We start from the raw sequence: 22,536 nt of genomic DNA on the forward strand, positions 1-22,536 counted from the left end.
TGAACATTGGGGTACATGTGTCTTTTTCAATTATGGGAAACTTTTACATTCTTAAAAATCATTGAACTCCTCAAAGAGGTTTTAATATTGTTTATGTATACCTATATTTAGTGTATCTGTAATAAAAACAACTTTAAAATATATTATTTATTTAGGACACAAACCCATTACATACTGACATAAATATTACATTGTTGGGGGCAAAATTGGAGTTTCTAAAAGAAACAAAAAGAATGTTTTATATTTGGCATATATTTTATACAGAAATATAAATCTTTGCTATTTGACTTAACAAAGGCAGCTGGTTTTATATATCTTCTGCATTTAATCTCTTGATTTTTTTACTTTGTGAAATATAAGAATAAAATTGGACCTTCTACAGATATATATTCAGAAAAAGTACAAGTAATATAATAGCTTTTTCAGTTAACTGTGAATATTCTTTGATCCTATACCAGAATTTGACAAGGAAAACTTCCTGGGACTTGTGGTATGAAATGTGAAACCAAATTAGTGATCTTTCTATGCATTGCTACATTAAATCTATTGGCTGATTTTTCATTTTGAATAGATCTTTTATCCATGCATAATATGTAACAATATGTCTTGATATTTGGAAAATATCAATTCATTAAGTTATGTATATTTTCCAATTATTTCATATTTCATTATATGTTCTTTTTAAAATTATATGTTACTTCTAAACTCACCATAAATATCTTTAAATACTGGAAAATGATCATATTTATGGAAATGGACACAATTTTTCCAAAACTCCAATTTCTCATGGTAACTATTTTTCCCTTTGGCAACAAATCCTGCAAGTTATTTTCCTCAAATTGATAAACTCACTTCATTTTCCAAAATATGTCTCAAATGCCTAAGTATGATTTACTATCATTTGTCTATAAGCTGCTCTTTCATGCAAAAATGGCTTTCTATGAAGTTAAAGTGGGTAAGTTAGCTTGCAACTCACATAATTGCATAAGTGCATTATTTTGAGACAAACATCCTACTTCAGGATGTTGCTAAATGTTTTATGAATAATTCCCATATTAAACCTTAAAAGAATAAAATTAAGGTATTGACATTTTATACAAATGTATTATTTTTATACTTGTACCAAGGAGATATATAACTCAAATTAACCTTTTCATGCTGTAACCAAATGCACACAATAACAGTACAAGTTTTGACTACCTTGACTTGTGCAAAGATGCCAGCATCAACCCATCATTGCTTCTGCATTATCAGTGCAAAAGTCAACACAGTGAAGAAGGCAAAGAATGTCTTCTTCCTGGTATGAAAACTGTTTTGACCTGAAAGGGGCTTGAGAATGCCCAAGATTTTATGATTCACATTTTGTCAGTCATTGCACCAAAAGATGAACTGCATTTATGGTACAGCATTTTGTCAACAATTTTCCTAAATATACTTGTATTTGTTATTTTGGATCATTAAGCAAATTCAAAATGTTATTATGTTCTTCCCCAGGGTTGTTTTGTTGGCTTTGATCTAGCACATGCAGTTGGAAATGTTGAACTTCACTTACATGACTGGGGAGTTGATTTTGCCTGCTGGTGCTCCTACAAGGTATCAACAGACTGGTTAACATATTTATATCCTTTTAGTCCACACTAACATTAATCTAAATGTAAAAATGGATCAGTGACCAGTTTTAGGTATTTGAATTACTTTCCTCATTTCCTTCATTACTGTATTTTGTGACTTTAGTTAATTGTAGAATCACTTAATGAATAGTATAGGTTATTAAGTTTTGGTATTTCCATCCTTTATAGAGTATTTATTCCTTTAATTCTCTAATTTCTATGAAAAAATCAAGAAGTTCTGGACAAAACCTCCATACTTAGAACTTAATTCAAATTTAATCTAGTTTTTGTTAATATGTTGAGAAATTTCTACATAAGTTAAAGATAATTCTTATGGAATCAACTTTATATTGACATATGAAGACAAGTTTATGGACAGGGAGCATAGAAATAGAAGTGATTTTAAGCATTTTAAAAATATAATCTTTCATTATTATTTAAATATTTTGTGGCAAAATCATTGACATGAATGATCTTTGAAATCAAATAACTGGCAGTAGAACTGAGCTGTTATCTACCAGTTCAGGCAAAAACTAGCCAAAATAGTAATAACTATTTATTCCCAATTAATAATGCTGCATTTCATTGCTTTTCTTTGAACAAAGTAACCCCAAATTCCGTTTTATAATAAAAGTTAAAATAATCACACATTTTGATCTTATCAAAGCTGGTTTCATAACAAAAAAGTAAAATTATTATTTTTAACATATATATTTAGGCAAACCTACACAGTTTAATTTACTCTCAATCCAGTATTTAAATACAGGAGCAGGAGGTCTTGCTGGTGCCTTTGTCCATGAAAAACATGCCTATACAATTAAACCTGCGTGAGTACTATCTTCAGATTTTCTCTGGTGGTGGATAAATGAATTTGAATTAATTAGTGTGCTAAACTTACATGTGTTCTTTAAGATGCTATCCAATAAGAATCTGGGTTGATTATAACTATTTTATTACTCTGTGAACAATGATATGCTTTATCGGAAATAAATGATTTCCAAAGAGTTCACTTAGTTGAACAAGAAATTTAATCATAAAAGGGAAGCTTCAATGCTAAAAACGAGTCCCTGTAATCACGTAGAGCAGATGGTTTAATGCAAAGAGACTACTTAACTTTTTTTCAAAAATTAGACTTTAGAAAAGTCCGGGTTTCTCACATTGATGAATAAATCAAAGGCAACCAGAGCTGTGCCTAATAGAGCTTAAAAGTGGTATGTGATTATTAAGATTACATCTACCTTTAAAGCTGGAAACTTATAATATGGTCTTGTAAGGAATATCTTCTGTCCTAAAAGATTTTATAATCCATGAAAACTGAAGAAGCTGAACACTGAACAACAGACTGACTACATAAAAAGAAATATTCTTCAATTTTTATATAGCACTCTTCATTTTTTAGAGCAAGTATAAATGCAAATGTGATATACCAACAAATTTAACATTTTTATTTGACTGGGGAACTGTTAAGTGTTTCTATTATTTTTATCTAGTATGGAGAAAAAAATAATATTCTGTAAAAAGAAAAATCCTTTCAAAATTGTATCAGAATGTGTGTGATGAGGAGACTGTCTAGACTCCTAATAGGTAATATAATAATGTTTGATTAATTTTCTGAATCTTCTCAGTCACTGGCTGAATGGTATAATCTTTATGAGAATTGAAAGCAAATTAGTAACAAAGCTTGGAGCCCCTCATGTTTTTGAGATTCTCTGAATATAAATCATACAAATTTAAGATGATTTTCTACAGCTCATTTAATTATATCTAAATTTCTTCAAGATTTTAAAGTTTTAAAATTCAATAGAACATTTTTAGACAGATATTTGTTAGGCACTCATTTACCTTGAATATATTAGATTTCTCCCCTTGTTCCAAATTCTGCAAAGAATATCTTAGCTATGGGCTTCCCTATTGGCTCAGCAGTAAAGAGTCCACCTGCCAAGCAGGAGATGCAGTTTCAATCCCTGGGTCGAGAAGATCCCCTGGAGAAGGAAATGGCAACTCACTCCAGTTTTCTCGCCTGGGAAATCTCATGGACAGAGGAGCTTGGAAGGGTACAGTCCATGAGGCAGCTCATGAGTAGCTACTCATGGCTACTACTATAACAACTAAACAACAAAATTAGATTTCTCCCCTTGTCCCAAATTATCTGAAAAGAATGTAAAAAGTATATTATAGGACTACCATGTAAGTTTTAAAAGGTCTGTTTTTTTCCTTTATAAAAAACCCCATTGATAACATTTTACCTAGCCTAAGTGTTTTCCACATAGATGGTATGTAAGATATTGCTTGCGTTTGTGTGAAGACTCACCACCCTGAGCATTTCCAACTCTCCACTTATTTAAACTGCACTAGAGGAATCGGCAAAGGGAAGCAGGGGTATGGTAAGTAATGTACACAAATTCTACAGAATGCAAGCATTAGCAGTTAAACTCTGATTTTACAGCCTCTCTATTGCACTTCAGAGTTCTTTCACCATTATTTGCCCTTCATGGATGAGGAACAGGAGAGGGCAGAAGGGTTGTAGTGTGCCTGCACGTGCCTCATCTTGTACAATCCCAACATCCTCTAGACCCAGTGAGTGAAGTCGCTCAGTCGTGTCCAACTCTTTGTGACCCCATGGACTACAGCCTACCAGGCTACTCTGTCCATGGGATTTTCCAGGCAAGAATACTGGAGTTGGTTGCCATTTCCTTCTCCAGGAAGTAAGTTTTAAGTTTGTGCTCCCAGGAGAAAGACCATGCAGACAGAGCAGATTTACATTCCAACCTGATCACTCACCTGCTGGTCCTGAAGAATGTTCTTGATTTCTCAGACATCTCTTGATGTCTCTTGATAAAGAGAACATAAGTATCTACCTCATAGAAAGACATCGTGAGATTAAAATGGGATAATGAATGTAAAACAGCACAGCCACTGAAGCATGATAGGTGAGCCATACATGTAGGGTAAGTATCTTTTTGCCTTACTGTGAAGTTGCATGTTAACTTGTAGAATTTTGACAAGTAGAGATCATTTCCCCTCAAGCAGGAAACATACCCTTAAAGGTTATGGTTTGTGACCTTTGCGATATTAAAGAATTTTGTACCTATGGCCAAGCTCAGACTGACCCTGTAAGCCTCTATTCCTGAAATTCTCTCTTATACTGGCCTCACCGTCTTACTGGCTCATCTGCTAATTATGAGTTGATTGAGATCTTTATATGTGTTCACTTTATATTTGTACAAGAGCCTTGTTCACTTTATATTTGTATATTTGTATGCTTGTACAATCTTCTACTTGTACAGTTTGAAAATCACATGCTATTAACTTCTGTTGCATTTTAAGTATCTAGTTTGGAGATCAACAAGACTCAAATCAGTCTGACACACGTAGTTCTTCTTACAGGAAACCCTGGTTGCTGTTTCTTTGTTTATCAGTTGTTAAAGCTTCTTTTTATGTGATATTAGAGGGACTAGTTCCACTGGTACCAACTTCTGCCCTAAGTGCAATGTAACTACTATTGTTAACTTTATGAAGTAAACTTAGTGCTTAAAAAAAGGGTGACATCTAGTGGCAAAACATGTTATTTCAAATAAATAGTACACATAACTTTCCTGGTCCATTCATTCTTTATCCCTGCTTAAAGTATAGGTTTTTTTTTTTTTCCTATCATTTGACCATATATTTATAGTGCAATAATCATGTAACCAAAGCCTTTGATAAAGAGGTAGGACAGGATGGAGGTGGAAGTTAACATCAGGTGCATATTAGGTACAATGTTAAACAAAATGCATAAATGTTTATCAAAGTTGAGAAGAAGGGTACTATGGGAGTGAATCCTGGAACTTGTAGCCCTGAATTCTGAAAGTTTAATATTAAGTGTAAATTTAAAAATATCCTTTATATGATGTTCCCATTAGCAACTGGCAAATTACATCTGTACCAAGAAATTTCACCATTTTTTGTTTGTTTATTTAAATAAGCATTTTGGCCATTGTTCAAAATTGGTGACCTAAGACTTCTTCCAAGAAACCTTTGCCAATAAAAATAATGAGTAGAGGGCAGTGTCAATCTATTGTATTAAGCATTATAATTCAAATTGTTAATCTCAAATATAATTTGACCTTTTCCTAGTTTATCATCACATTTTTCTCATTCCAGTATCATATTCTAAACCTTATCTGTAGCTAAGAATTATACTTAATAAGGACTGGTTCTGAGTAAATGTCATCTTGTGTTTTTTGTTTTTCATGTTTGACAATTTTAGTGTATACAGTTAATAATTATTGCTCTGCACTATGAAGGAAATACTTTTAGCTGTAAGAATTCAAACATTAGAAATATATCACCTTTTAAAAAAATCCTTCAAGTGAAAGCATTAATTGCTCAGTCATATCCAACTCTTTGTGACCCCATGGACTGTAGCCTGCCAGACTCCTCTGTCCATGGGGTTTTCCAGGCAAGAAAATATTACTGGAGTGGGAGCCATTCCCTTCTCCAGGGGAATCTTCCTGACCCAGGGATTGAAACCAAGTCTCCTGTATTGCAGGTCCTTAAAAGTCTTGCATTTTTCTTTTAACTTTAAAAGTGTTGACCTAAAAATAAATAAATAAATAAAAATAAAAGTGTTGACCTTTCTGAAAAACTTTAGATCAATACTTAACTTTTTGATTTTAGAAGATTCAAACGTATGTGAGGCCTGTAAAACGATTCTTTTGTAAAAGCCCACAGACTGCAATTCAAGACACCACCCATCACTTCTTGGTTTTTTTAGAGACTCTAGCAAGAAACAGGCGGAGAAGGCAATGGCACCCCACTCCAGTACCCTTGCCTGGAAAATCCCATGGACGGAGGAGCTTGGTGGGCTACAGTCCCTGGGGTCGCTAAGAGTCGGACACGACTGAGGGACTTCACTTTCATTTCTCACTTTCATGCATTGGAGAAGGAAGTGGCAACCCACTCCAGTGTTCTTGCCTGGAGAGCCCAGGGACGGGGGAGCCTGGTGGGCTGCCGTCTGTGGGGTCGCACAGAGTCGGACACGACTGAAGGGACTTAGCAGCAGCAGCAGCAGCAAGAAACAGGAGTGAGTTATTAAGATTCTTTCTGTGGCTGACTTACTCTATCCAGTGAAATCATAGAGACTAGAAAATTGCTGTTCCTCACTTTCCATGCAGGCATAAAGAATCTTTCAAATGCTCTCATATATTAGATCTCCTGAAATTCTTGCTTCACCTAGTATTTTTTTTTTTTAAGTTTTCTGAGTGGTCAAGAATGGAGCCTACTGATAATTTTTTGAAAATGCTAGAATTTCAAATAATGCCAACATATTTCCATAAACAGTTAGAGGTATTTGATTGAAGGCTTTAAGTAGAGATGACATTTTTAAGCCTTTATTAAGAGCTTGAGTCATCTCCTTTATTGTAATAAGTAATTTGCAGGTTAAAAAGAACCAGTAGAAGAGGCTGGCTGACATCAGTGCATGGGAAAGGCAAATTTTAGAACTCAGAAGTATAGACTATTACTACTATTATTATTATTTGGGAACTTAAAAAATAGACACATAAAACAACATAAGAAAGTCTAAGAAAGGATAAAAATAAGCATCAAGAAAATTTATAAAAATGGCTTAAAAATTATAAGCATGTTTCACGCTTGACCCAACAGAACAATTGTTATATAGAGAGATCATTTACTTGTTCTGGGGTGTGATGATGATATATCTGATTACACTTCCTTCTCTAAGCAATGCTGGAGAAAACCACAAACCCAAACTCATCTATAATTTAAAGCCTGTTTTGGTTTCTGTGGTTCTTTCTGACTTACTACTTATCACATCTTTTTCTAGTACCTGTATAAGGTCTTGGTATTAAAGACTGGGAGAATGAGGGAGTGTCAGTGGTGGTAGTAAGGTGGGTGAATTCACAAGACTCCAGATACTTGCAAATGGGATAGGCCAATATCAATATATTTCTCAGTGCAAGTTTTCACAGAATCCTTAGTTAAACTATGACTCAGACCTCCCAGGGCATTTATTCTACACATTTAGCTTGTTTCTGGAGTTGGATGTTCAGTATGAATTAACGTGGATGGCATCTTAGCCACAACTTCCTGCCCTATCAGACAGCCGTATTAAATGAACTTGGCCAGCCCTTTGTCCTTAATGTTACCTCCCACAACCTCATGTTACCTCCCACAGCCCTAATCTTCCAGTGAATCATTTCCCCTTGCTTCTGCTCCAATGCATTTGATTGCTTTTCTGTATTTGATAAAGTTTACTCTCTCACTTTTTCATTGATTCTCTCAATGCCTCAACCCTTGGTCCTTTTAACTCAGGTGTATCTCATCCACTGTAATGATGTCAACAACAGACATTTGCAGAAGATACTAACTGTATTTCTAGCTTTATCACTTGCTTACTCTCTATCCCTTACTTTTATCTGATTGCAAATTGCAAGAGCTTCTCATTATCAAAGTATTATTCTAGTCCGGAAAGATACATGACAATGTAGGAAAGTAAAAACTGTGAACTACTCACTTATAAAATTAACCTTTACCAAACACTCTTTCTCAATTAGTATTAACATTTATCTCTATGCATTATTATAAAAAATATTTTGGTCTCTTGCTGATTATAGAATGTTATAACACAGTAAAAATTGTATGCAAATGAATTGTAAAGTAAAATTTTTCAAGAGATTCAGCATTTCATGATGCAAGTTATACTGAAGAACTGCTGAATCTCAAATCATGAACAATGAGAATACGTTACAGTCAAAAGCATTAACAAATGAAGTAGAGGAAATTAGGCGTGGTACTTCAAAATCAAATGACTGGAATATGAGGGATTAAGAGGAACTGATGAATGCTTCCAAACTTTTGTGAAAATGATCATCTTTATGCTCATGCTAAAAAGTTAAACATAACACAAAAAGATTCTAGCTTGCTACCATGACATTTGTCAAGTACACCAAAAAAAAAATCAACATTTGATTTACTACTCATTTTTTTTAATATTTGCATGTTATGATTTTAATGTAAGTTTTATCAAATTATAAATTAAATTTGTTATACAATTTAAAGTTTTATTTTTCAAAAGCATCCCAATCAAAACTTTTATTTTTTCCTTCATTATTTACTACAAAAGTATGGTTACTGGTTTAAAATAGATCTATTTTAAAAGACCTTTCCCAGTATTTCATGCATGCTCAATTGCTCAGTCATGCCTAACTCTGCGACCCCATGGACTCTAGCCCACCAGGATCCTTTGTCCATGGAATTATCTCAGCAAGCATACTGGAGTGGGTTGGCATTTCCTCCTCTGGGGGATCTTCCCCACCCAGGGATCAAACCCAAGGCTCCTGCAGCTCCTGCATTAGCAGGCGGATTCTTTAAAATGAGTCGCTTAGTCCTGTCCGACTCTTCATGACCCATGGACTATATAGTCCATGGAATTCCCCAGGCCAGAATACTGGAGTAGGTGACCTTTCCCTTCTCCAGGGGATCTTCCCAAATCAGGGATCAAACCCAGGTCTCCCACATTGCAGGCATATTCTTTACCAGCTGAGTCACAAAGGAAGCCTAGCAAATAATGAGGACTTCTAATATATCCATATATCTTTCCAGTCTTAGGAATTAAGCATGATGAAGCTTCCATTTTATCCTACTCCAATACAAATATCCTTTCTAAGGTGCTCACTGCTTTATCAAGTAAAGAGAATGTTTCTCAGTCATTTGAGGAGGCATAAGCAAATATAACCAACATTTATTTTCGTATAGGAAACTTTCATAGATAGAAATAAATATAGGACGCTGCTTTTTTTTTTTAATCATACAACCCATTGGAGATGTTTCAATGGTTGAATAAACAATTTAAATGATAGGTAATATAGGGTTAGAATATGTGCCACAAGGCAATTCCTAAATAACTGCTGGGTGGATTCTCATGTATCACCATAGGAACAGTGAGGGGATAGATAACTCAGAGCTTCTTTGGACAAGCTTGAAGAAGTCTGTGGTGAAATTTACAGATACTGTTCCTCTGCAAAATGGAATGCTATGTTAACTAAGTGCATAAATTTAATCTGTTACTTTGAAAGCTGAAATTGTTGCCTATGAGAGAGATTTCACTCGATTAGTTTCATAAATTTAAGGAAGTATAATGAATTACTTAAATGGCTTTTCTTTAAAGGATATGTCAAGTGATCTTTTTATACACTTGATAGAATTCTTATGGAATCTGAGTTATTGACTTAACATTTAAAAGTCTGCCTGTATCATAATCTTGCTCTTTATCTCTTTTCTACAGTATTTTAGAAATTATAAACGGTAATAAAAGCAGGTTTGCTTCATATTCTCACTTAGTTCCAGAGCCATGCTCATGAGTGGCTTATACCTATGAGAAATCCTAGTCTCCAAATCCTCATTGTAAAGGATCCAAAGGAAGACAATATGATTGGAGAAAACTCACCTATGGATTCATGACACATAAATCATTCCTATCTTCATTCAGAAACCATTTTAGATCAACAATTCTAAAAGGATCCCTCACCTTCACAGCTTGACTTTTTATTATGCAAATCATCCAGATAATTGTTGAGTGTGGTGAATTTAAGCTGTGATCATAAAAATAATGTTTATGCACTGAGGCATGATCACATTCAAGAATAATTTCAATAAATAATCTGATTTTCTCAACTCAAGAGATAAAGGAATCCTGACTCTTAAAAGAAAACAGGAAGAGTAATTATCAGTATAAAACTACATTAAAGTCAATGTTGTTTGCAAATCACTATTCTCAGTTAATGATGACATAATCACTAATATGAGAAAATTGAAGTCCTTTGAAACCTCCAAATTTATTTTCTCTTCGAAAATTGCAGTCTAGTGTCCCTGAAGATTTATCAGGTCAGTGAATCCTTTAGACACAAAATGTAAACTTGTCAAAGAGCTTCAGCTCTTGTTTTAATTACTTCAAGTTTTGTCCCTAAAATGACCTTCAGAATACAAAAAGTTTCTTTTTAAATATAAAATATGAAGAGCTATTACTAAACTTCATTTGTTCTTGTTGAGAGAACACATGTATCCATCTGACTCTATAGGAGGTGCAGTGATACAAGTTGTGTGGGGCAGCATGGGAAACTACTCATTGCACAAGAGCCCCTCGGTCCTGCTGCCTCCAGCACTGAGCTGGGCTGACTTCACAGGCCACGAGAAAGCTTGTAATGCACGACTCAAAACAAAGGTCTGAATTCCTATCAGCCAGTTTCTCTTTGGTCACTTGTTTTTAACTCCACCCCAGAGGATAGAATTTGATTGAGTAGAAATTATCCTTTTTTCTGGTGTTGAGGTTTGTCTTCATCATGATAAGTTCATGTAAAGATAGATTGCCTTTACTCTCTTCTAAATCTCTGTCCCAATCAGATTTGGTCAAAGTCTCAGAAGATTTGGCATTAGTATGGAAACCTAGACAGAAAATGACCATTTGAATCTTTTTTTTTCCCCTAAGGGTGCCTGTGATCTTTGTGAGAATTCATTTTAGTATGTCCAGTGTGATTGCTTGAAAAATTGACTATAACATAATTCTAAATGTTAAAGTACAGGGACATTGTCCTTCTGATCTTCCTTTATTATCATAATCCACAATGCCTGAGAATATATATATATATCTTTATTTTGTTGTTGAATACATGGCTCTTTCTTTATTCTCAGCATAATAGACAAACCATCTTCTAGCATATGAAAGCATTTCTACTGTTCAAGTTACTCTGAAGTGAATATGATTTGCAAAATACTGTCAAATTAAATATGCATTTCCATATGCTTCTACAAAGACTAAATATATCCATGAAAACCAGCTATAGACAACTTTAAAAATCCTTCGTGAGTATTTTAATCAACATTGTAAATAGTTCTTTCTAAAGTCCTAAATTCAGAAATCTTGATATGTTTTATGATTTTAGCATCAATATCACCAGAGGATTATAAACCAATATTTTAAAATAATAATAGATTTCAAGAAATGATAAGCAGAAAATTTTTGTTAATGAAGCTTTCACACCAAGAAAATATTGATTTAGCTCAAGTAAAGACAACATACTATTCTGAATCTTCAGGAAACAGTTTTCAGTAACCAAAATTTATAATATCAGGAATTTTTATAACTATGCTTATCATACTGTTAGCTCACTGGACATATTTTAACAAGCCTTCTTTTGAATAAGATTTGAAGATGTAATTGAATATGTATCAGAACCAAGTAAAGCACTCTCTCATAACGATATTTCCATATGACTGGGCAAATGAGTGGATGAAAAGGAATTGAATCCCTGTAACTCCTCAAACTCCTTTCCAAAACAGCATTAAATCAGTTGACTTAGAACAGAGCAGAGCAATTGTGAATACTTTTTTTTTTAACAAATTAAGAATTGATAAAGACCTTCTTTACTAACAGTGAGTTGGTAATATTTTACCTGTCTAATGTTATGGCCATATTGAGCCTTGAAATAGTCATGCTTGGAAACTCATTGCTGACAAGGAATGAATGCACAGTTCACCAGCTGAAACATCGCATTTTGTCAAGATTTTCATCATCATTAGCACCTTTGAATCTGTTCTATCACTTAGCCATAAGCTTACTTTTCCTTCAAATATGGTCTTTACTAACTGCTTAGATTTAGATTTTCCCTGCTCCTTCTCTTATTTTTAGTTGAGCTTCTGATTTTGCTTTTTGTCATTTGTTATAGTTTATATCTACTGCTTTCCCTGATCCTTATTCCTATGCAGTAGCTCCACCTTTCCTATTCTAATAACAGCTTGAACTTTAGCAATTGTGTTCCTCTTTCCCAAGCCTTTCTTCTCCTTCTGCATGGTAGCTTAGCAATATTAATATTTCACTGTGAGAGATGACCTAAAAGTTTACTGGGATACTTATATACTGTGCAATCGTGCTCATGTCATACCCAACTGATCTTACTTCCCTGAAGGCAGAGTTGCTCAAACCCACCCTTGTTTGCATTTGGCATCCTACTGGATTACTTGCTTAGAAAAGACTGTCAGTGGAGGCTAGAAGAAACACCTTGGCTGATTACAGAGGGATAGAGCTTGGAATAACTAAAAAGAAAGATGGAAAAAACAAAGTATATAATTGTACATGAAAAGAAGTTAATATTGTCACTGAACATTATGGAAAAATTTTTACTTAAAATCCTTTCAGACATGGCTGAATTATGTCCCTGTGCCACATTTACATTCATTAAGGAAACATTTATTGAACATCTACTATAGTCCAGGCATTTTTTAAAAATCTTTTGGATATATGGATAAATAAAGCAAAGAATCCTTCCTCTTGTAGAGCTTACATTCCATTAAGGACAGCTGGATTATGTTCAGAGCAAATTGCATGATACATTTGAAATTGATAAGTCCTATGGATAATTGGAAAAACAGGACAGAAAAAGGGGTATAAGAATACTCTGGAAAACTTGGCCATGCACAGTATTCAAAAGGCATTCAGGAAGGCTCATCATTGGGAAATATAATATGGATGAAGAGATGAAGGAGGTGAAGAGTGGGCCAAACAATTATTTAGTGAAAAGGGTTCCAGGCAGTGGAAGTATTTTATCAAAAGCTCAAAGACAGGAGTGTGTTGAGAAAGCCAGCATGGCTGGAACAGATTAAGCAAGTTGCATATTAGTGAGACAAAATGGTCCAGGAAATGCAGATCCTTATAAGGCAATGTAAAGACTTGGGATCCATTCCTATTTTGCCTGAAAAGTGGCATGATACAGCAAATTTAAAATGATCATTCTGGTGATTTGCTTGGGAATGGGTGGTAAGAGGGTAATGGTGGACTTTGGGAAACCTGCTGGGGAGCCATCGAGGAAAGAAGACAAGAGTGACAACAATTTAAAGCAGGGGAGCAGCAGAGGAGGTGATGAGACGTTGTAGACTTCTAGGGCTTCCCTGATGTCTCAGACAGTAAAGAATTCACCTGCAATGCTGGAGACCTGGGTTCGATTCCTGGGTTGGGAAGATCCCCTGGAGGAAAGCATGGAAACCCAGTCCAGTATTCTTGCCTGGACAATCCCCATGGACAGAGGAGCCTGGCGTGCTACAGTGCATGGGGTCACAAAGAGTTAGGCACGACTGAGCAAATGAACTGACTGAATGAACTGGGAGGACATAGAGAAAAGTTTGGCTAGAGGGACAGGAATGAGGGGAGAATTAAAGACTGATGTCGGTTCAAATGATGCTGTTACTCAAATGGCATACCGTTGTTTCATTAATCAACTACAAACATATTTCTTGAGCATCTACTAGGCAATGCAGTATGAAAACACCGGGAATTCAGAAATATCTTCTTGGAATTTATCATTCAGTGTGACAGGGAAAAGAGAGAGAGAAGTTGGAGAACCTTTTGCTGAGGAGGTGATACATGAACTGACTAGAGAAATCCTAACTTTTAGTCAGACTGAAACTGAAAGGGAACAGTGGGGTGTCCTAGGCAGGATCATCGAGGTCCTTGTGTTTCAAGTTAGAAGTTTTGATTTTTATCCTAAAAAGAAAGGGGCTCAAGTCTCAACACCTTTCCAGGTCTTGGTTTGATTATGGGAAAAATAAATAGTTACACCTGGACATCTCTAAGATTCGCTTGCAGTTTTTAAACTCTGATTCTCCAGTAATAAATATGAAGCTTTGAAAAAAGCAAACTGCTGATAAGGATAACTCAGAAACTAAAACCAGTTTAATGGAAATCTATGCATCATCAAGCATATTGATGAGTCTGATGACCCTCTTCCCTTCCGATTTTTTTTGATAATATGTGGATACAGTAAAGCCCAGTAAGCTGAGACAAATTTGTAACAAACTTTACTGTAATCTTCTCATCTTTGCCTTTTCTCAAGTATGAAAAAGTACCCTGTTCCCATTTCTTAAAGTTCAGCTGCCAAAAAATTTTATTATGGAAATTAAGACTATATAAAAGCGAAGTGAATGAATAAATTTCTGATTATGTCCTGAATGAATAAATTTCTCATTATGTCCTGAATAAAACAACCTTTGAGGAACTTTGATTCTGTGAAACCTGATTATTTGATGAGGGTTTTAAGTACTACACTTTCACTTGAGGTTAGCTTATAGAGGTGAAGAAAGAAACCGCAACCCACTACAGTATTCTTGCCTGGAGAATTCCACAGACTTGAGGAGCCTGGTGGGCTATAGTCCATGGGTTACAAAGAGTCAGATATGACTGAGTGACTAACACACACACACTAGCTTATAGAGGACATTAGGATATGACAGACATTCAAATTTATCTGCAATTGCTATTACAGATTTTGTTTAAAAATAAACAATTATGCTGTACCCCAAATGTTCTATTTTTTGTAATGCTGTAACAGTTTTGTTGATTCAACACATTTTTTGAAGTCATGTAAGCAGTAAGACAATTGTATTTAGTTCTAACTTGAGACCTCAAGAGACAAAGAGAGAAAGAAAAATAAGAGAAGAGGGGTGGGAGGGTAGGAGGGAAGAAAATGAAGAAGAGGGAAGAGAAGATGAAAAGGAAAAGGGGAAAAAGAAGAAACTTGCTCCCAATCAAGTTTACATTTCTAAGCACAGACTTAAATTATTAAATGTATGGTAATAAACTGCCAAATAAAAGACATTATGAAAGCAGTTTTTATGCAAATATACTTTCTTAGAAAAGACTGTGATCTAATTTCTTTATATGTTGGATTGTGTTCCAATGATTAATTGCATTTTTAACAGAAGCCAGGAAAACTGGGATAAGTTGTTTTGTTTAGTTTTGGTGAGTTATGGGGTGAGGAGAGGTAAGGAGCTTGCAGAATAATTTAAATTAATTCAGTGCATGAAATATTTAGGGACTCATACTGGAGATTCTGCCATTAAAGGCTTGCTAAGGAGATCAAGGAGCATTTGGATATTTCATTTTATAACTCTTAGCATCCAAAACCATATTCAGTGGATCCCTGGTGGATTCCTCTTACTGAATCTGAATATCACGTCTCAAAGATGCCTTTATTATAAGTGCTGCTTTCCATTTGATAATACTTATTTGAAAATCCTTTTAGGAAATTTATGATGTTCAAAGAACAAAAAGCCTATTAAAATCTTTACTTTTATTATTTATTGGATCTCTTCCAACAACTTCTCTCAAAATTCTGCTAATATCTTCATTCCAAGTAAATTAACTCCCTGTTTGATTTTTAATTTTTGATGGCAAGAGATTAAAATTTCTACCCAAGTATGATGAGATAGCATCTTAATTGTTATTATTCATATTCAGCTCATAGATATGATGTATGAGCCTGTTGTGATAATAGCTACTTATAAGCTAATTTAATGGTTTTTAATTTTACTTCATTAGCTTTAGAATATTTGCTTATTAGAATTCATGCTAAAGTTTCATTTATATTACATTTCTTTTGCATTTTGATTTACCTTTCCTGTGTTCCAAGTGGTGAGGGTCTTAAAATGAATTTAACTTTCCCCAAGGTTTTTTGAAATGCATTTTGAGTTTGAATAAGTATTCTTTGAAATAATCATTTCTTTATTGACTTTAAACAGCCCCCATTTCATCTGTCGAGGCTTCAAGGTGTAATATATGATTGATATGCTTATTCAGATTCACTGTATTATATCCATCAGTCAGTCAGTCAGTTCAGTCACTCAGTCATGTCCGACTCTTTGTGAACCCATCATTAGATCCATAGGTTCACACATTTTGAAGAAGAGGAAATGACTACAGAGATTACCAAAGATCAGAAGGAATAATTTTTTTTTTTTTGCAGGAGAAACATTGTATATAAATAGAACATGGCTGTCATCTAGCCCAGTGTTTTGCTAGGTCAGAACCCCAAGTGTAGTATTTAAGTAATTGAAGGAATGTTGCTTTTTTTTTTTTAAGAATCTCTGATGAATTAAAAAAAAAAAAAAAAACCTGTCTCAGGTGATTTTGCATATGTTTATGAATATACTTGGTCATGATGGTCCATATCTACATTTGGGCTTCAAGGACCAATAATTGTTTTATCTTCAACTGTTTATACAGTCTCAGAACCTCAGTTTTCTCATTTGTATAATGAGGATGATAACACTATCTACATCATATGATTCTTTTGAAGAGTAAGTGATTGTTTAGAACTATGTCTGACTCATAATGAAATCTCAATTAACATTTGTTTTTGTTGCTCTCAGAATTAACAAAACAACTTTTGACAACCTAAATCAGGAAGAACCCATATATTCCTAAGTCAAGCTCTTTTGGAGTATTTTTACAAGATCTTTGCTTAAGGTTTGAGGACAGTCAATCACTTGTTTTTACATTGTTCATTTTTATTATTTGGAAAATAATATGGGGAAAAGACTTTATCTCTCAAACATATTATCTTAATAAAATATGTTTTCCTTTTCTTATTTAAATTAACAATGATTTTCAAAATTTTAATCTAGTTATGGTAAAAGTTATATGAGTATGCGCTCTTATATTAAAAATATATCATTGATGGTGTTTATCATGAAAATATTCAGAATATTCAGAAATTAAAGAAGACATCCTAAGATTTTTTACTTCACAAGGAATTAAGTGTAAAAAGAAACTTTAATAAGACAAAGTGTCATTCTCTTTGTTGTAATACCCCATTTAAGTTATTACTTTTTATCATGTAAAAGTATAGAGCAATTAAATTTAGAAAGCTTCAATTATTTTCATTGAAATAACATTTAGAATTTCATTAAGATTATAGATACGACAAACGATTACAAGAATATGACAATTATTAATATTTTATATCAGAATAAATATTCAATGAAGAAAAGCATCATATGAAAAATCAGTAACAGAGACAATTAACCACTACTGACTTCAGGACTCTGAAGCACACACAACATGGAATATCTCCTCCATCCTATTTTTTCATAATTGTAAGAGTGTCTGTATTATGGTTTGTTGAATTCTTCTGATGAATATTTTCTTCAAGTTATTGCTTTGGTAACAGAATTCAATGATGTTACTGTCACATCTAGATATTAGACTTTCCTGCCATACATTTGATCCTCCGGCTCTGAAGCACTCTGACCCAGAGTGATAATTATTAGGGAATTATGGTATAAAAAGCCTCTATAAAGAGTCATTGTTTTTTTTCTTCTGTTGCTCTTACTCTACTTCTCTTAATGAGTTCAATAACCAGGTTGATGAAACTGAAACTCCTCACCCTTTCTGAGTCTCTAATTTCATTTTTTTCAGTATTTCAATCCACTCAATATCTCACTCCTAACAAAATCTATCAACAACTCTGCCTTCTTTAGCTCTTGTTTACTATCAAACGTCTAGGTTTTGGTCCATTTTCCCTCTCTCAATTCTTTCCATTTTGTTATTTCACCTGAATCCATTATTCTTGATGAAAAGTCACAGGTCACACCCACAGTTCTTAATAGTGAGCCTCATAATGTCATGAACACCAGGAGGCAAAGATGGGGGACTATGCACCCACCCTTTGTTGAATTAATATTTGTTTAATCAGCTTCACACCCATACCCAAAGACTAAGTTTTTTGTGGGAAGGAACCATTTCTATTTTAGTTCACTATACTATTTCTATCTTTTGCTTCTAGCATGGTGTGTCATTAACTACTTTTGAAGAATTATTGAAATATAGGAAAACTCTAATAAGCCTGATTTTTTTTTTAAAAAGGTAATTTAATTAGTACTATAAATGACAGAATGAGTCACTTATAAAAAGCATCAACTCTAGCTTCGTGGTAACTTCCATTAAACTATTTTACTCTACTCTAGTTGAGTCTATTTTACTTTTAGCTTCTGCTCTTCTGCTCAGCTTCTAGGCACTGATGATCTCAGGTTCTACAAGGTTATCGGTTCGTTAAGATACTTGTTTTGAACTCCCTCCTTCAACTTCCTTCTGAGGATGTGTATCAAACACAGTTTCTAACTGTGGGTCAGTGTTCCTGCCCACTTACTGGGCAGGATATGGGCTTAACTAGCTATGTTCCTTTAGATGATCACTCAAACTCTGTAAGCCTTACTTTTTTTCAAACACAAAATGAGAGAAGCAATACCTACCTCAGTATGTTGTTGCAGATTAAGTAAGGTGACTGACACAATCTCGCCCACTTTTCCAGCAAGCATGTCTTCATTTCTGCTCTTTCTTCCTTAGCAATTCACTATGCAAAAGCTTTGCCCAACCACGTCTTTTGAATAGGATTTCCTGTTGGCATGAGAACAGATAATCTGATTAGCTAGACCACTCTGAAATGTTATATAAGGTTATATAATTTTCATCCAGAAGTGACATAGATGTAGGGGCCGAGGGTGATGAATGATAAAGAACTAGAATCTCCAATGGGACTAGTCCCAGTATCTTTTGTAATAAGCCACTGGATTATTGTTGCTTAGTTGCTAAGTCGTGTCTGACTCTTTTGCAACCACGGACTGTAGTCGGCCAGGCTCTTCTGTCCATGGGATTTCCCAGGCAAGACTACCGGAGTAGGTTTCCATTTCCTTCTCCACGGGATCTTTTCAACCCAGGGATCAAACCAATGTTTCTTTCATTGCAGGTGGATTCTTTACCATTGAGTCACCTGGGAAGGCCAACCCACTGGATAGTAAAGCACAATTTCTTTAGTGAATAAATTCAAAAGAGGCATATCATCATCAAACAATGAGGCAACTTAGAAACAATTAAAATATTATATTTGTACTTTTTCCGATAAAAATTTAAAGTACTTTTATGGATTCAGTAAATAAAGCATAAAAATGGTGCCTTGATCTCTGTTACAGAATCAGATCCAAGTATTTTTTTCTCTAAAGAAGAACATATTTTCCCTTTGTGTATTTACTTCTTCTTTTCAGATTTGGGTTATGAACATATCATCAATACTTTTAAGCATTGGCTATTATTTCCTCCTGTGATACCATGTTCAAACACTAGGTCTTTGATGTTTCTGTCAGATATGCCCAGCAATCATAATTCATACTCTTGAATTTTTTAGTAGCACTACACAAAAATGACAAATACCTAGTCTTTTTAATGAATACAGAAAAATGAAAGAAAAGTTGCTAAATTAAAAAAAAAAAAGTATAGAAGTACTCTCCCAATGTTTATTTTGAAGCCATTGAAAAAAATGGGAAAAATTGCCATTTTTTTAATGACCCTATTTCACAGCCACTGTATTTTTAAATACAGTGTATTTTAAATACAGCCTCAGATTTTTAAAATGCTTAATGCCAAGAGGAAAATTTTGAATTCATTTCCAACAGAAAGCTTTTTGTGCAAAAGTGCTTATAAATTGTTTTTTAATTTGTAACTACAGAAATTTTCATGAACAAGCTGCAGTATTTTTCTTCTCTTTCAAAAGATAGAAGTAATAAAACAATAATCAATACCTCTGTACTAAATGATAGTGAATAAATCTAATTCATTCAAGCTAAAACTCCTTTCTTAATTCTTTTTTTTATGCAACCATAATCTTAGTCTCAATAGAAAGGATGATATTGAGTTCCCCTCAGTACACAGCATAGTTCCCTACTGGCTGGAAGAATAAGTTTTCAGTAAATTCACATCATGATAAACATAAGTACCTCAAACAAATAGCACAGTGACTTTGCTTTCTCATTCACTTTATCACATTGATATAGCTCAATTACAGGTTCAAATTAACTTAAGATATATTCTGATTCTGAATATTTAATATGAAGCATGTGAAAACTTTGACAAAAATATTTTTCATTTTATTATTGATTCCAGTTGTCATCAGAAATTTGATAATTGTTTTAAAAGTTGTAAATGTCATCAGGTTATAAACTTAGGTACACAAGTAATTTTCTTTATTTTCATTTATCAACTCATTTGATGCAGGAAATTCAATCTTGTAACTTGGAGGTATCCTCAATGAGTTTTGTTATTTTTCTCAGTAATTTCAGAGTTTAAGCTCTGTCTGTTCAGAGTTTTTGTTTTGTTTGTTTGTTTGTTTTGTTTTTTGTCCTTTTCTCCTTAGGATACCATTTAAGATTGCAAAGGTGAGTGTTGTACATAGACATAGATAAAAGAGAGATATCCAGTCCACAGCCAACTCCTGAATCCATTAAATTGTGCCTGGCACACTCTTGGTCATCTGCTTCTATTACTACTGCACCCTCCAAAGATGTCTATGGAACTATCATGACCATATGCCCTTTATTTCAAGTTCCATTGGGGATACTGAATTTCTTAGTCCCTTCAATTCCCTTATCTGGGGGCACTGGAATTTCAGGATACTATCTGGGGTCTCTTGAGTTAATATGATCCTAAATTATAAGTAAAAGTGCTATCACAGGTCCATTCTGCTAACATTTTTATATGAAGACTACAGCACCAAACTTGCCTGGAAGACTTCTTACAAATGGTTAGGATTGCCTAGTAGGTCTGAGGGAATATGTTGCAAGAATTTTTTATCTATAGATCCCCCCAAATGTATCTGGAGTTCCCACTGACTTCTCAACCATCCCAACTCCTATCGCCGAGAACTTAACTTGGGGCAGGGGGTATTTCAGTTCTGTATTAGCAGTATGAATCCAGTCTTTCTCTTCCCATTCTGAAGCTTCTCATTCCTCAGCATTCAGAACATTATTTTAATCATGGGAATCAGGAAATGGATTCTCCCATTCTCTTTTCTTTTTGCTGTTTACAGCATAAACTTTATGCTGGGCTACTATATGAGATGTGATCATCAGAATTCCAAAATGTGTATATATTGCAAGTCAGAAGCCTTGGCTTTTAAAGACTACTGACTCTGTATAAGTTTCAAAATCTTGTCTTGGAACTCAAGGCTAAAAGGAGTTTGGGTACTATATATATCCTTTGGTGCTCCCTACCTAACAAATGAATCTAACACAATAAAATTTGATTCACTATAGATAAGAAAGTTTAGGAAAATATTTGTAAATGATGAGAAAAATTTTAATTAAAGCCTTCAAAGTTTTTCTCTTTTACCACCCCAAATATTTTTTCCAAACAATATTATGTCAGTCCATTATCCCTGAAGACAGACTTTTCAAACAAGGGAAACTGGCAATTAATACCTGACTAAAAATATCATTTTACTTATAAATATCACTATTTATTTATTTATAAATAGTATAATATAGATAGTATAAATACTGTTTATGTATTTATAAATATCACTAAAACTAAACATTCAAAAAATGAAGATCATGGCATCCGACCCATCACTTCATGGCAAATAGATGGAGAAACAATGGACACAGTGAGAGACTCAGTTTTCTTGGGCTCCAAAATCACTGCAGCTGGTGACTGCAGTCATGAAATTAAAAGCCGCCTGCTCCTTGGAACAAAAGCTATGACCAACCTACACAGCATGTTAAAAAGCTTTGCCGACAAAGATTTGTCTGGTCAAAGCTATGAGTTTTCCAGTGATCATGTATGGATGTGAGAGTTGGGCCATAAAGAAAGTTGAATGCCTAAGAATTGATGCTTTTGAACTGTGGTGTCGGAAAAGAGAGTCCCTTGGACTGCAAGGAGATCAAACCAGTCAAATACTAAAGGAAATCAGTCCTGAATATTCATTGGAAGGACTGATGCTGAAGCTCCAATTTTTTAGCCATCTGATGTGAAGAACTGACTCATTGGAAAAGACCACGATGCTGGGAAAGATTGAAGGCGAGGAGAGAAAGGGACGACAGAGGATGAGATGGTTGGATGCATCACCGACTCGACGGACATGAGTTTGAGCAATCTCCAAGAGTTGATGATGGACAGGGAAGCCTGGCGTGCTACAATGCATGGGGTCTCAAAGAGTCGGACATGACTGAGCAACTGAACTGGACTGAGAAATATCATACAAAGAAGGAGCAGAACCTAAAACGGCCTATAAATTTTCTAGTAAGCTTTAGTGTTTTATTCTGGAAAAAT

The 22,536-nt window shown here is 34.3% G+C and overlaps 1 protein-coding gene and 1 long non-coding RNA gene across 2 annotated transcripts in view; both read left to right on the forward strand.

The window, feature by feature from the left end:
• Positions 1–22,536, forward strand: part of KYNU (kynureninase) — a 126,907-nt gene that overhangs the window by 87,398 nt on the left and 16,973 nt on the right. The gene's annotated exons all lie outside the window — the stretch shown is intronic.
• LOC122453857 lies at positions 1,546–21,752 on the forward strand. The gene is made up of 3 exons (XR_006273200.1): positions 1,546–1,593; positions 2,364–2,437; positions 19,184–21,752. It is a non-coding gene; the product is annotated as an uncharacterized LOC122453857 (long non-coding RNA).

This window comes from Cervus canadensis, chromosome 15 (assembly GCF_019320065.1).
Source record: "Cervus canadensis isolate Bull #8, Minnesota chromosome 15, ASM1932006v1, whole genome shotgun sequence".
Lineage (NCBI taxonomy): Eukaryota > Metazoa > Chordata > Mammalia > Artiodactyla > Cervidae > Cervus > Cervus canadensis.